Genomic DNA, 16,851 nt, shown 5'->3' with positions numbered 1-16,851 from the left:
GATCAATGTTTTCTGTCATAGTTCATTTCACACAGCATCTGTAGCACAGTAAATTTTCAGGTCAGCGTCATAATTGTCGCAAACAGTATATTTTTCACACGAAGTATCTAAAACTAGTTAGGTAGCTTTAGCTACATTTAATGACGCTGACCTGAAAATGTACTGAGCAATGCGTGGAACAAACTAGCATAATATCAAAAAGCTCGACATCATATGCATGTGTATAACTGTCTCTCTCAAAACGGTTTTGTATGGTGTGTTCTCAAAGATGGATTGACGTAAGTTACTATGTTTTTTGTTTTATATTTGTTGTTGTTTGATTTTAAAAGAACTACGTCAGGCACAGCAGAAGACAACAAGGGTTTCTTTATTTTAAAAAAGTTCTGAGCGCGTGGACACCTTGACTGAGACGACTGGTCTGAGATAAGAAAAGTAAGGTTAGCAAAACAATTATATTTTTCTGTTGCATGGGTGAGAAAAACAAATAATAGCCGTTTGAACTTTTATTATGTATTCCCAACCAAAAGAACAACATAAAAGAATTTATAAAACATTAATAATTTTCAAAAATGGTAACATCAATAGAGCGGTTCAAATACAAATATTGAAAATAAAGTTTTACAAATGTTCATCTCATGAAGACGTTTATTGAGTGGGTCAATATTTGAAGGGCAAATAGCTCTGGTCAATTTCACGTGGACATCATATAAAAGAGCAAAATCAAGACCCATTTATTGATGTGATTGAAATGTACATAAAAGTTTGGGGTTAACAAAAGAATTACTACATACCATGATGAAAAGAGGGGAACTGGAATAGCTATCAAATCTATTACATCAAAGAAATGAAAAGATTTCCGACTCTATTAATTTTTTTGTTGATTAATACCATAACTGTTGTGTCAGTTAACAATCATGAAAATAAATGAAAAAAAGACATTAAGCGTAAGTGTTTTAGATTTTTAGCGCATCATTAACAATTTTCAGTTATATCGCTATCATATCTGCAGTGTGACATTTTGTAGTGATATCAAGCACTGGGGCATGATGCCGCAGATATGTAGCATCATGCCCCACCCAGTCACATTATCCTGTCACCAGGCAGATCAGTCCTAACACTAACCTCTTAATACTAAGTGCCAAGCGAGGCAGCTGCTAGTACCATTTTTATAAGTCTCTGATATGACTTGGTCAAATGTCATTAATTCTTATCAGCATGTACAATACCAGTGTATTGTCTATTTACTGAAATGTATTGATTAGGGCTGAAAGTAGCCACAGGTTTTGTAGATACAAACAATGGAAGCAGACAGTGCTGTTTTACACAAGAGCAAATTTCACTGACTGGAGGATAGGGTTACCCCAAGGAATCTGCTGTTTTGAACCAGTCAATGATTCCTTGAAACCATTTTATGTGTCACTATGATGGCTTTTCCACAGAATGCATCTGGATGGATTGTTTTCTTATAAAGCCTGTGCAAGATGAAGAAATGTTGAATAAAATGTTATATTAAAAAAAGGCTTAAAACAAAACCTGACTTTAACATGGAATATGATAAATAAAGAAATGGAACTTCAAAGATTCTTGGCTGCAGAAGTTTCTGTGGCACAATGCCAACAAAGATCAAACAATTGCAGCTTGTAATGCATGTAAGAGATGGCCCTGATACCAACAAAAACCAGTGGATTGTTTGCAGGACAGGTTATCACAAGGAAAGATGCACTGTTTACAAATCAAAAAGTGCAAAGCACAACACATGTCAATTAAAATGTTTCAGTGAAAAAGTCAAATCTGATAAAGATGTTGTGGGTGATTTTTAGATTGAGTGATCAATAAATACAATGTGAGCCAAACAGTTTTACAAGAATCTGTTTAATTAATTAAAAAAATGCACAAGTGAATTAGTTAAGTAGGGTTTTCAGTAAAAATAGGAAAATAGTGAAGTAGTAAAAGTTTTCCTCATTCAAAACTGGTGATGACAGCCATAACCCAAGGACCCAAAATAAATATTTTTAGTTCACATTTTTATGTAACACAAATATATAAACAATACATAATAGACTGATACTGTATTGTTTCAAAATTAGTAATTCACATTTTCACATTCTATTCAAAAAGGTTTATATGGAGGAAACAAAGAGCTTATTAGTTCTTTAAGAAAAAAAATACTTTTGTACTTATACTCAAAAATGCAACCAATAAAACTTTGTATCACAGAAAACACCAAATATATAATAAAATAAAATTCTGATGCATTTATGGTGCCCAGAAGAAGCAAATTATTTGGGATAATTTTGAACAGTTACAGACTTGTTTACCCATACATTTTCTTGTCAGTATTTTTATCAGTGTCTGTCAGTATTTTCATTCAGTGTTTCTAGCATCTTAGCACATATCACCTATGAAACAGGGCACAAACTGTAGACACTATAAATACACTATAATTACCATTATGTAGTATTGCATGACATACTGATGATACACTATTTTGTTGTTATTGTTGTAGGGTTTAACGCCATTTTTCAGCACACGATAGGCTATACATGGCGGCCAGTATATATGGTGGAGGAAGAACCTGGGAAAACCCAGGAAAGAACCACCGATCCACGAGAAGCTACTGGCAAGCTTTCTCACATACACACATTGGCTGAATCCGAGACTCAAACCCACGCAGACACAGGTGAGATGGCAGTGATCTGTAACGAAGAGTGCTTTAGACCACTCGGCGCCCCACACTATTCTGTAAATAACTCCCGAGTTTGTAAAGACATTGATATTCATGCACCTCTTTGTTCTAAGCAAAATCTGCAGATATTGACCATTGACTTATACATGTTTATATTACAGTGATAAAAACCCACAAAGGAATACCTCCACGCACCCAAATTCATGCTAATCTGCTAATCTTTACCTCTGTTACTTTCTTTAGAAAATCTGTTTTCTCAGCTCCATACATATCCGTAACATTTAAAATAAAGCCAAATCTCTACATTTTACATGGTTAAGGAAGACTTAATACAAAATGTTATGACATAAATTGTTACCACCACTCATCCTCTCAGAAAATAATAAGTTCATCCAGATATGTGAAGGCAATCTTATTTATTTCATAAAATCTGATATCAGCTTTGTTAACATTTACAGTAATGGATTGCTTCTAAGTACCTTGTGCAATTTTGGAATCTGGGAACATATCTGTCTTTGCTTCTGTTAACTTGTCAGCTGTGCTCAATGATAAATTCATATTTATGATCAACTCACAGAGAATCGCCTCAGCCCGTGTTATTTGCTTTTGAAATGTGTTGATCACTGACTTCCTTTCCCTTCATCATTGACAAAACATTTATATTTCCCTTCACTGATGATTCCAATTTTGCATGATTTTCTGATTCCACATGCCGTGCAGTCATTCCATCCACCATGTACACAGGAAAAGTCTAAGTTCTCTTTCAGACGATGGTTTAAGGCATGGCCACAGAGTATTATAAACTGGCAGAAAATGCTGCTTTCTATTTTTACACTTTCTATTTTCATGCTAAAACTTTCTTATCATCGACAATTTTCTTTGTTTAAACAACAGGATGCAGAGAATGTTAAAATCAATGATGTGGCACAGACTGCAGACATGGACGCGGATTGAAGAGATGATACAACAAAACAAAATGGAATAAAAACCACATACAAATTCAAAAATATTAATAATAAATGCATCCTCAAATCATATTTTCCGATCAATGACCATACAGAGGGACTTTATTCTGTACAAATACAGTAAAATATGGACGGGTAAACAGGTCTGCAGTTATTTCCAATTTTGCAATAAATGCTTCAAGAAACATACAAATCATCTCCATTTTCATTCTATAAGGAACATGTCTGCACAATTAATAGTTCAAAATAAAGTCTTCGTTAGTGAATTTCACAGGACAACCAGGACAGCAGAATACCTACAATGAAAGAACAGTCTCAACAGTTATAATGTTACTGCAAAAGGAAAAATATATACATGTTACCCATGCTGCATTAAAAGAATATAACAGCTTATTATTTATAACAATTCTAGCATAGTGATGGAAAAATTGATCAAATTTAAATATCAGATTTTACCTTCACTGGTCAACTGTAAAAGCAGTAGTTACAAACATGGTTCCCACGCTTTTCAAAAGATAAATGTTCAGGTCATTTCCAGGATGAAATTACTTTGTTCAAGATTCACATATGACCATTAATGAATGGAATTAAAGAACATTTTAGATTATAAAACATGCCTTTTCTAAATCTAAAGCTGTTTATCGTTCAAGACTTTCCAAAATAGTCAGAAAAGATGAGCATGTGCAAAATCATGAAATGTATCACACAAAACAAGTTTGACTATACTCATATAAATTGGCATATAAAGTCATTTCAACGTACAGAATACAAATTTTCATTTTACCATGCTGACCTGCACTATGTTGTTATGTGAAAACAGCATAATGAACATATGCATGTTATACAGTGTAAACATTACCTATCACAGTAGGAAAATAAAAGCTAAGTATTAGAATCTTTTCTTGAAACGAAAACATTTTAACTTTAAATTTACCTGTACCAAAAACCCAAACAATTTTTCAAACAACCTAAACTCATTACGATGATCTAGTTTAACATCAATCATTTAAAAACATTTACAAAAAGGGTAGATTTAAATTTTGAAAAAAATGCCTTCAAAATGATAACTGTTGCATAAACAACTGAATTTATTTAAAATCAAATTGTCTTCTTGTAATTGATAAACCAGTCCCCAAACCTGGACTGATACAGGGGCTCGTTTTGTTTTTGAATATATAATAAAAGGGATGACAATTTCCCATTTCTCCTGTGTTCTATTTAAGATCTGAAACCAATGCTTCAAGCGACATGTCACTGTGTAATAGTTTCACACCAAAGTTCAGCTAAGCAATTCAAAATTTTGGACAACAAAATTTGGCTTAAAATGAAAAGCAGCCCGTTTTCTAATCCGAATTTCCTATGAATATTCAAATCGTATTTTTTACATTGGTTTTCTTGGTTCAGGTGTGAGGTCCGAGCAATTGCATAAAAAAAAAATAGGAATTTGCTGCCACTGTGTGGTAGCGGCATATGGTAGTCACTTACCAGCAGGCCTAGCAAATTTAAACTATGTTATGTAATCGATAGGAAAATGATTTATTTTCTCAAAAATGGCATATATGGCAAGTATTATAATCATTATGTCTTTAATCCACTGACAGACTAGACAAAACTACACCACAGATGAAACATGACCCGGTACTTGCCATTTGTGTTACTAGTCAGATGAATTCAGCCATTTGTGTTACTTGTCAGATGACTTCACAACTCCAACAATGATATCAGAAGTCCAATAATCATCTGATATCAACAACAACCTTCTTTTTAATGTTGTTGTACAAAAATTAAATAAAATTAAATGAAAGACAGATACAGAAAGAACATATAATTCTCAACATATTTATTTCAAGAACAATGACAAGAAACCCGTCAGTTTCGCAGCAATCAGGCCAGTCTTAAAAGTGAAAATTTTCATGAATTGCGCAGACAAAATGTCTTACTTTAGTCTTTGCAGTTTCCACTTTAGAAGATGAGTTGTCACCAGTGGTAATTTTAACAGCATGAGGAAGCTAAAAAACATTCATGCATCGAAAGCATGGATCAAATGTGTACATGAGAATGGTTGGGTTGATGAGAAGATGCTGCGGTGGATAAAAGTGTTTTATCTCAAGAACACACTTTAATACATTTTAAATTTGAGTGCATTCACTGACATGTACTTTTTGAATGATTTAAAAGTTTTCCCACAACTTAAATCTCATAAAAACAAACAGTTCACCAAAACATTATTTTAAAAATTAATTTAAGCTGTCCCAATGTATACTGTAAATATGGTATATTCAATGTTTTTAAAAAGAATAAGAAAAGGAAACAAAACTATCATTTTAATAAAGTGAGATCCATCAGAATTAAAATAAAATTGTTGTTGATAGGTTTTTTACTAAGCTGCCATGACAGAACTTTAAATCCACTTGCAGATTCAGCACAATGGTGGACACTGTCAGCCCAGGGGATATTCTCCCAAAACAAACTGCCAGTGTTCAGCTAAATAAAAACAAATTGTAATACATGAACATCTTGATCATTAATGGAAAAAAAAGATACATACATTGTCCATCTTATAGTTAAATCAATGTATGGCCACAATATTGAAGCCATGACTGATATCTGGATAGGTTGACAAAGGAATGTAGAACTAATATTGTTTTATTATATATATTTATATTTATTCACCAAGGCTATTCAATAGTTCCTTTTCAATTTCATTGGAAAAGACAATTCACGCCTCATTTAGAAAGTCTACTGAACTGGCCATGAAGTATATAATTTACGTAAAGCTACCTGTATGGCTACCACATACCTGAACTGCGAAATATACTAATTGTTGCAAATGATTACATTTTACAGCAACACTTTTCCTTATCTGAGAAATCCCTTTTTATAATCATAATATCCAAGAGTTCTGTTTCTATCTCTAAATGTTTGCACAAAGATGTACAGTAATACTGCAGGACGCACACTTTGAAGTTTAAACAGGAAACATGATTATCATATCTATAATTAACATCTGTAAAAAAAAAAACATGCATTAAAATGGCTAACTGATTTGATAGAACAGAGACCTCTGGTAAGACAATGCTGTTATACCTTACTAATGAAAAAAGGCAGACTTAATAAGTAGTTTTTTAGCATGATTATTTAAGTAATGTGATTATCCAAATACTAAATGCTAAATTTGGACCTATCTTAGCTTTTGCCCACTACATTTGGATGATCATGAAACCGGCTTAATTGCTTAAGCATGTTAGTCTTTCAGGTTTCTGCAGGTCACTGTTGTTAAAACTTGTACAATATTACAGTCCTTTATCTCCTCCAGAAACAGACATTTTAAAATAGATACTGAGTAAATATAATGGGTAACAAATCCAATTGATGATCTTTTTCTGTTCTTCACTCAAAACAAACAAATCTTTTCATGTTAAGTTCAAACTAGTTGGCAAAAAAACTGTAATAGAAGTTTGAAAGTGGATTTCTTACCTGTTTACTGTTTATTTCCTGCAGTGTTTTGTGTACACCTGCACAGTATCATCGACTGTCTTAACTTTGCACCAGTCCTTGATTTGTTACCCATGTCTCTCGCAACCTTACATCCCTGTTTCAAAATCATTATGTCACCAACTGAATCAACACCTTTTATTTAAAATACTGACAGTAAGTGCTGATTAAGAAATATCTGACAAAATAAAATATAAATATGTACCACAATTACAATAATAGAAGACAAAATGGAAATGTCCAGTTTAACTAATGCCATATTTGCAACAAGTTTGTTGCTCTGGAGTGCGTGTTTGCTGTTTAAGTCAGGGCATATGGTTGTGTTGGTTTTCTTTATCTTTTTATTTGAGGAAAGCCATAATGGATATTGTTTTGAAGGCAAAGGCAAAGCAAAAACTTGGTTACTATAATATACACTTTTTATACCATGTTATAGTATTCTTGCACCATCCCATTTGTTTCTACCACCTTTTAATATTAAAAGGCATCAAGAATATAAAAAATGCACAGAACATAGTCATTTCATTCACTGATTTATAATTTTTAATCTGATCATAACTAGGGGTTTCCAAACAGTCAACTTATTGGCATTTTCAATCACTGCTCTGGTGGCCAAGTGGTTATAGCATCCGCCTTGGATGCAGGAGGTAGTGGGTTCGATTCCCGGCCGAGTCATACCAAAGACTTAAAAAATGGTACTAACAGTTGCCTCGTTTGGCACTCAGCATTAAGAGGTTAGTGCTAGGACTGGTCGGCCTGGTGTCAGGATAATCTGACTGGGTGGGATATTATGCTATACGTCTGCGGCATAATGCCCCAGTGCTAGACATCACTATAAACTGTCACACTGCAGACATTGTAGTGATATGACTGAAAAATTGTTAAAGCTACGTTAAAAATCCAAATCACACGCATTTTGATTTTGAATCTCTAGCAACATGGTCGCCATATATCCTTAGGCCAGCCAATGTTCACAAGCAATGTATGTGATGTAGATCATCCTCTTTGAAATCAAATAATTCCGTAAATTTTGGATTTACATCTCTTTGAACAAATGTATACAAGAGTTCTTCCTATTTATGTGTTCAATTTGTTTTAGAAATATTAAAACTAGAAATTGCAAATATTGGATATAGACACAGTTTGGGCTGAAATAGACTATTCTAGAAATAAGAAATGGACACCGATCAGTCTGTTTGTTTACAACAGAAGCTCCTGTTTGCATTGAAATACCAATAATTGGACAGTGTTAGGGACCCCTTGGTGTCAATCAGGTTAGAAATTATAAAACATTGAATGAAATGACAAACATTTGTGAATTTTTTATATTCTTGGTACTTTTTGTTTTTAAAATTGGTTGAGGTTACAAACAAATGAGTAAAGATGCTAACAGGTACACAGGTATTCACCCATTGATAATAACCCAGGTAAAATAATGTACAATTGGGTACCCATTAAAAAAAATAAGTTTTCCAAGTTCAAATCGCGACACAGAAAAATGATTTCAGTTTGAAGATTGTGTTGTGTGCTCATTTATTCATCATCAAAGGGGCTCATATGGTTCCTTACAATTTACTTATCATACATGTACTATATAACAATACAAGGAAGGACACTTCTCTCCTTTCTCATGCGACCTATTTAAGAATCAACACTGATATTTCAGATTGTGTGCCATTTTTCTCACGACCTAAATGCACCTGTTTTGAGTTCCAGATGACATCAACTCATCAATACCTCTCGTCAACAGCAACAGTAAGTACTGGTTAAGAAATATTTGATGAAATAAAATTAAAATACGTTACTACAATTCAAATAAAAGAAAGCACAATAGAAATGCCCAGTTTAACTATGCCATCATTGCCTCTAGTTTGTGGCCCTGGAGTGAGTGTTAGCTGTTCAAGTCAGGGATGCTGCTCATATGTTTACTGTGTTTTTTTTTAATACCAAGAAACCTAAGTCAGATATTTTTTGTGACAGCAAATGTAACACAAAAATATGGTTACCATAACATACACTTCTTATATCATGTTAGGAAAAACTGAACAAACTATACAGAAGTGATGTGATGTGATTTTGATTTTTAACATAGCTTTAACAATTTTTCAGTCATATCGCTACGACCAGTCCTAATACTAACTTCTTAATGCTGAACGCCAAGCGAGGCAGCTGTTAGTACCATTTTTTAAGTCTCTGGTATGACTTGGCTGGGGATCGAACCCACGACCTCCCTCATCCGAGGCGGATGCTCTAACCACTAGGCCACCAGAGCGGTAAACTATGCAGAATGAAATTTTTTCACTGAAATGTTTAAAAAAAAAGGGTTAAAAAATCTGTTATTTTATAACACTGAGAAAAAAATTCAAATAAAAATTCACATGTGTAAATGTGTAATTTTTTCGTGATTTTTTTATATGAAACAGTTCCAAGAAAACAGAAGGGTTTCTCGTATCAAAATAACTTGTCAGATTCATTCTATTTTTACACTACATACATAGTGAACCAGTCTATATTGAAAATAAATGGTGCCAGACATTAATAATAATAATAATAATAATAATCTAATCTTTAGAAGCTCTAAGCGCTTTACAACATCAGACAACACCGATAAGATAAAAAACATAATAATATTATTACAAAAACAAATACCATGAAATTAGAAAAAAATTAGAAAATAAAAAACATGCTGAGAATATTTCAGGTAGGAAACATTATTAGGTCTTTAAGTTTGTTCTTGCAGTTGACATAAGTGAGTTTTGAGAGCCCTCTTGAATGTGATCACTGTGTCTTTGTGTCTAAGTTCAGTGGGCAATTCATTCCATGTTGCTGGGCCCTGGTATGCGAAAGAATGCTGTCTATATGACTTTGTTTTCATAGTGGGAATAATGAGTATATGATTATCAGAAGAGGAGCATAAGTATCTTGCTGGTGTGTACAATTGGGTGAGGTCTGATAATGTATGTTGGACTAGAGTCCAACAGTGAAACATAGCACAGAGAACAAATTTTGTGTTTGATTCTGGATCGAATGGATAGCCAATGTAGGGTACAGAGCAGCAGGGAGGTGTGCTCTGATCGTGGTACTCTAAGTATGATCCGAGCAGCTGTGTTTTGAACTTTTTGAAGTTTCTGGAGTAGATATTGAGATGAACCAGACAGAATTGAGTTACAATAGTCCAGTCTTGAAAGTACTAATGAACACACAAGTGTTTTAGTGGCAATAAAATAAACCCCCAAACTAGGACAAATAGATGTGACTAATGGATGTTATACGGCTGAAAAATGTTAGGAGAGGGATTTTGTTAAACTTAAAAACATGTTGCACTGGACTGCCGTTGAGGGACAAACCATGGCAGGTCGAGTATAATACAACAATCATCATTTGGACTTTACAACTATTCACAAAAGTTACTGTAGACATGTAGACTAGTTAAAGTGAGTGTTACGCATAAATAATCTATCAATTTCTTTTGTCTCTACTATTGTACTGCGGTATTTACAGGTTGTTTTCAGACGGCAACAAATAAATACTTTTATTTGTCCTCCAAAGACATTAAATTCTTTAATTAGTGTCTGAAAACATACGGGGGAAGATAAATTTGTGGGGCGCCCCCCCCCCCCACCATCCATAACGAAATTACCGTTAGCTCACAAGATGACATGCTGCCATAAAGAAAAATAAGTATTTTGTCCAATACCATGGAAAGGATAATGAATGAAAAACAGGTGTGTGTGTGTGATTTGGATTTTTAACATAGCTTTAAAAGCAATTAAGTCATATCGTTACGATGTCTGCAGTGTGAGAGTTTAATAGCAATGTCTAGCAAAGGGGCATCATGCCGCTGACCGGTAACATGATGTCCCAACCAGTCACATTATCCTGACACCAGGCCGTCCAGTCCTAACACTAACCTCTTAATGCTGAGCGCCAAGCGAAGCAGCTGTTAGCATAAGATGTAGAAATATTTAAAGTGGAGCAAGATCCGAAAATTACAAGGCATATAAATGTTATATTTGCCCCCCCCCCCCCCAAACGGTGTCCAAAAACAAACTGTAAATTACAGTGTAACTACTAATCCAAATGAATTTAGAAGATTTGAGATGAAACTTTTAACCGCTGATCCAGGTAAGTAGCAGACACGCTTATAACATGGGGTCAGTTGTAGAGCCCATTTTATTTTACTAGAAAGTACCAAAAATCTGACCTGTATTTGTTGAACAGAGGAAATCGTGATCAAAGTTGGTAATTGAATCCTGTTGGAATTGTTATCGATCTCTCAGTGGTTGGGCATCTTGACTATAAAGGTCATTTTTACATAAAAGCACCGCTCCGGTGGCCTAGTGGTTAGAGCGTCCGTCTCGGATGTGGGAGGTCGTGGGTTCAATCCCCGGCCGAGTCATACCAAAGACTTACAAAAACAGTACTTACAGCTGCCTCGCTTGGCGCTCAGCATTAAGAGGTTAGTGTTAGGACTGGTCTGCTCGGTGTCAGGATAATGTGACTGGGTGGGACATCATGCTACATGTCTGCGGCATGATGCCCCAGTGCTAGACATCACTATAAACTGCCACATTGCAGACATCATAGTGATATGACTGAAAAATTGTTAAAGCTACGTTAAAAATCCAAATCACATCACACATCACATTACATAAAAGCAAATAACTTAATTAGACAAGCACTTTATTGACAGTTATTGCCAACGAGATTTTAACATGAGTATTCAGCCATTAAACAGACCAGCTAGCCCTACCCCCCTTAGAGGCTTTCACAGTGTCAAGCAAGAATGGCATCATTTCATATAGTTATGGAGGTCCTTGATAAATTACACCCTTGCCTATATTGCAGTCTATTTTTGGACCTGTGGTGCACGAGTTATCAAGGGAGTGGTGTATATTGCTCTTTTTATGCTCAAATTATGCTTTTTTGCTGCTTATATTAGTAATAATTATGCTTATACCTTTATAGGGGGTTAGCACATGTGAACCTACAACAAAGCAGTTCAAGTTAACATTTAATACAATTTTCATTCGATTGGGTACCCAGGTAACTGATTGTTAGGACTGACAGGTACCTGGTAGAAATTTCCCAAAATTTTGACATCTCTACATATGGGCAGATATGCAAATAGTTTAGGAATAATTAATCTAATTGAAAACCATACATAATGAAATCTTTCATTTAAATATTTTAATCTAAGGGGAAAACAACTCTGTTGTAACATAAAAAAATCTTTAAAAAACTTCACAAAGTATTGTATTGTAATTTTTTGGAATATGTGTTTGAAAGAAATAAAATATATTAAAGATGCAAATATTAATAATACAGGGACATCAAAAACGATCCATTTATATACCCTGGACTAAATGTCGCATCTTATGTCATGTGGCATGTATTTGGCAAATGGAAAACTTACCAATGGAGAACTCGCTTAGGGAAAACTAGCCCTATGTTGGTTGGTCAATTCACTCCAGGCTGACTGAAGAGAGAGAGAGATAGAGTTAGAGAGCTTCTCTGGAGAAGTGAGAGATCTTACTTGTATATTGATTAGGACTGTCAAATTTATACCTTAAGTGTTCACAAAGAATCAGTTATCATTAATAATATCAATTCTCAAAGAAGATGAAATTATCAATAAATACTTGCATAGTTATCACCAATTTGCTTCATGTACCAGTTGCTTAAGCTCAAGCAGGTGAAGCTTAAAACGTAGGTAACATTGCATGTAGAAATAAAAAAGCGCTGGATTTTACACCTCAAAAGCATCTTACAAAGTTGATTGAAGGGGTAGGGGTGCTGATGTACATCTGTGAAGTTAGTGGACAAACAGATGGAGTGAAACCTTCAGAAACTCATATTTAAGTTATTCTAAGACAGGTTTGTTTCTTTAAAAAAGGGTATTTGGTGATATAATTTCGTTATTACAAAAAATATGAGGCAAATATTAAATTCCAATGAAAATAATTAGGATCATTTAAAATAGTTAAATAGACAGTTACAATGTTTTTTTGGGATGGAGACAAAGCTTATGAGGTAAATTATCAGATATATGCTGATATAAATGAGGCTGCACTTAAGTTGTTAGTATCTAGGATACCACAAAGATTATTATGTTATTTTGTTTTTGGTAAATTTCAAACAAACAGGTCTGATATAATGATATAACACCACACAATGGTGACATTACTATAGTACAAGTCACATGGGTCATGTATGCGCATTTACTCATTTTTAATTAAATATAAATTCTTTTAAAATTTAACACTAATTTTATTTAACCAAAGTCTATTCAATCCTAATTACTGAATGCTCTGCACCTTAACTGTCTCCATGAATCTTCCAGACAAATATCTATCACTATGGACTTTTACAATGGTGGCCATGTACTGAACTTGGGTCAAAATAAGAGCATGTCCAGTGTAATCATCACAATCGAGGGTAGTACAAATTTGTTTATCAATATGTGTAGCTTTCAATGTGACATCATAGTGCGCACCATTGAACCCAGATTATACTGGATCACACCTTTAGGTTCATTTTGTCAAAATATATACGTACTTTAATATTGATTTTGCAGCTGGGACCTCTTGGGGCATCGAAATAATGTCCTTCCAAAGGAATATGGATGTATAAGAATCTAAATGAAGTGAATACTTGCTACTCAAAGGTATGTAGAATCAAAGTATAAAAAATGGCAACAATTACTGAAATAGTTGGTGCTGAATGCCTACATGTGACGTCCTATGCGACTTGTACTATATAAACAAAATCAACAGCAAAAAGTTATTCTGCAATGACCGGCAATAATAGTCCAACATACACAGGGCATAAGTAAACACTTGCTATAGAAATGAACAGGTGTGTGTGTGTGTGTGGGGGGTATATCTGAATTTAAGTGTGATTAAAGGGGACCAACATGCAAAACTGATATTCCCGCAAACTTCATATATAATTTGCTATATGTATAAGGTTCATTTTCTGAATTTTTTTACCTTTTATTCTTACTCATTACGAAGAAATTTATGAAAAACCGATTATCTCTCCCGATCCGTCTTGAATAGAACAACGCGCTTCCCTCCCCCTGTAAAAATAGCGGGTGTGACGTCATTTGAGACACTGTGTACACACTGGCATTATTGATCATGAATTATGGAGAACTCACCCTGGTTGTTAGGGCTTTATTTATTGTTGTTTTTCAATTTGATCAACTCCGCTTCTGTACTTAATGAAAAAGAAGTGGCATCTATCCCTTTTGATCTGCTCTTCAAATCATTAAATGCATTTTAATTGGAAAATTAGATGTGACATCTGTAGTTTTATACATGAAAGGGCTCCAAACTAATAACTAAAGTCATCCTGAGACGACTTTATGGCATGGACCTCTATAACCCGAAATCGACTGAATTCTTGCTGTCAATAATCCAAAGGGTTATAGTATCATCTCTTTAACTGAACAATTTAATCTGATTTTTCATTGAGATTTGCTAACCATTGACGAATGATACTTGAACTCAATAAAAAACCATCATTGATGCCTACACAGGCAATCCGGTCGCCGTTGAGTTCAACATCATGGCTAATGCACAGAATTTGGACGGTTTCTGAAAGCTATAATGTACTACACCCATCATTTAGTTTATTTCTTCTTTTTTGTCAGTGTTCGTAATTTTATTATTTCTCAATATAACAAACTGTTTAAAGTTGAACGAGAAGTTTAACAAAATATTTCACTACTAAATTGCCGATGCACAATAAACATGATTTCATTATTTTATTATATATAACAATACCATGATCACACGTACTAATGGGATTTTGTTACTTTAAATGCATATTTGAACTGCTCAACCTACTTGGGACATAATGCGAACATCATCTTTAAAAACAAATTTAAATGTCACATTTAAATCCTGGACTAAACTGAATAACATTTCACATGGTCCGAATCAACTTGAAGTTTGGAGAATCAGCCAGATATATGGACCGAATCAGTCAGCGATTTGTACCGAATCAGCCTGGTCCGAGTTTGAGAGTAATTACCAAATTAATGAATAATGTTACTATAATAGATTTATCAGTCAAGAAAGTTAACAGTAACATTTGTTTAAAAAATTGTTTAAAAAATTGTATCGTGTCGTGGTGTTCCGGTGTGTATAGTTATAAGAAATCCAACAAGTTTATATGAACACACAAACTTTCAAAAAATGCATATTCATCCGATGCAGTTACATACAAAATCAAACGTGCATAATAAATTGATGTTGGAAACATTGAATGAAAAAGTGTAAACATTTCTTTAATGTTATTTCATTTGGTAGATAAAGAGTAAAATAATTAAGGATTGTTCCAGAACTGATATTATTCACACAATTTAGAGCTGCGCATTGAACCATCTTGTTTCTACTTGACAATTCGCTGCACAAATGAATACAACTCATATCCGTTAAACGTCTCAAATGACCTCACAGCCAGCTTGTATGGAAGGGAGCTAACAAATTCGCGACAGGTTCTTTCCGTTTGATCTCGGAATACGGGACAATATTTTGCATGAAATGTTTGTGCAAATATAAAAGATGCAAAGAAACAAATAGTCAAGATAGATTATATACACAAACTACTATATATCCTTCTATTTACAATAACATTGTACAGGTCCGGGTTTTCGTCCCCTTTAAGTCCTAAATGATGTATGTATGTGTATATGATATGTCTGCATGTGGCAGTTTATAGTGATGTCTAGCACTGGAGCATCATGTCATGTAGCATGATGTATCTCGGTTATTCGGTAACTGAACAATTCAAGAGGCGATCATATAAAGCGGTATCCATCACTGGGCGATACCTCTAAATTAGTATCTATGATCTTCGAGGCGACTTTTCTTGACACCTGGAATGATGATTTCTCCAAGGGACAGGTTCTCCATGGAGCTAGTCCTACATGTAAGACCATGACGCTGATATTTATGTTTTGGGCGTCAGGACTAGCACAAAACCAACTTGTGCAGTATCTTACATTGTAGGACTATTCATGGGGTGAGTAATCCCAAGGCGAGTTCTCGACTATACCAGCAGCACGATTTATAGACAATTCGGCCCAAGACAATTCGGCCCAACTTGGACCGAAAATAAGACAATTCGGCCCAAAAATCTACTATACTTCTTTTTATCAGGCAGCAAAACATGACATTACAATGACCGGCCCCTAGCTGGAAAATCTGATAATAAATTTGATAAATAGCTTTTACATTTAATTAAAAAAATTATTTTTATCATTAATTCTTTTATGTGACTTATTTACATCAATTTGTACATACTAGTTGTCGTATTCAATGGTTTTTCTTTTCGTTTAATTAAGCAAGGCTGGTCGACGTTTTCTGAATGCTATTATACCTGTGAGAACGGAAGTAATCATTAACTATTATGGCGGACGATCTTACGAAAATATCGGCTAAAAAGGTAAACGCGATTTTACAACTTTCTACAAATGATTCTCGATACTTCCGGTATTAAATAAGAGGACTACTCAATTTATTGGATTATTGCAAGGAATATGTTCAAAGTGTTATTATTAGGCTAAAAGAGCGCCGAATCACACTCTGCTTGCTCCATGTGAATCGCACCCAGCTTGGTCCATTGACGGTGTCTCTCTAAACACTCCAGGACACCCCAAGACTCTCCAACAACACTCCAATATTACATATATTG

At 34.4% G+C, this 16,851-nt stretch overlaps 1 long non-coding RNA gene across 1 annotated transcript; it reads right to left on the bottom strand.

Moving 5' to 3' along the window:
* Nucleotides 1-488: 488 nt before the first annotated feature.
* LOC149796420 (uncharacterized) lies at nucleotides 489-16,304 on the bottom strand. The gene is made up of 3 exons (XR_016421677.1): nucleotides 15,989-16,304; nucleotides 12,563-12,625; nucleotides 489-7,243 (listed from the first exon to the last, which is right to left on the bottom strand). It is a non-coding gene; the product is annotated as an uncharacterized LOC149796420 (long non-coding RNA).
* Nucleotides 16,305-16,851: the final 547 nt, after the last annotated feature.

This window comes from Sinohyriopsis cumingii, chromosome 6 (genome assembly GCF_028554795.1).
Source record: "Sinohyriopsis cumingii isolate HCF-2022 chromosome 6, ASM2855479v2, whole genome shotgun sequence".
Lineage (NCBI taxonomy): Eukaryota > Metazoa > Mollusca > Bivalvia > Unionida > Unionidae > Sinohyriopsis > Sinohyriopsis cumingii.
Note: the sequence above shows the minus strand (reverse complement) of the source record. Positions and strands in the feature narration are given on the sequence as shown.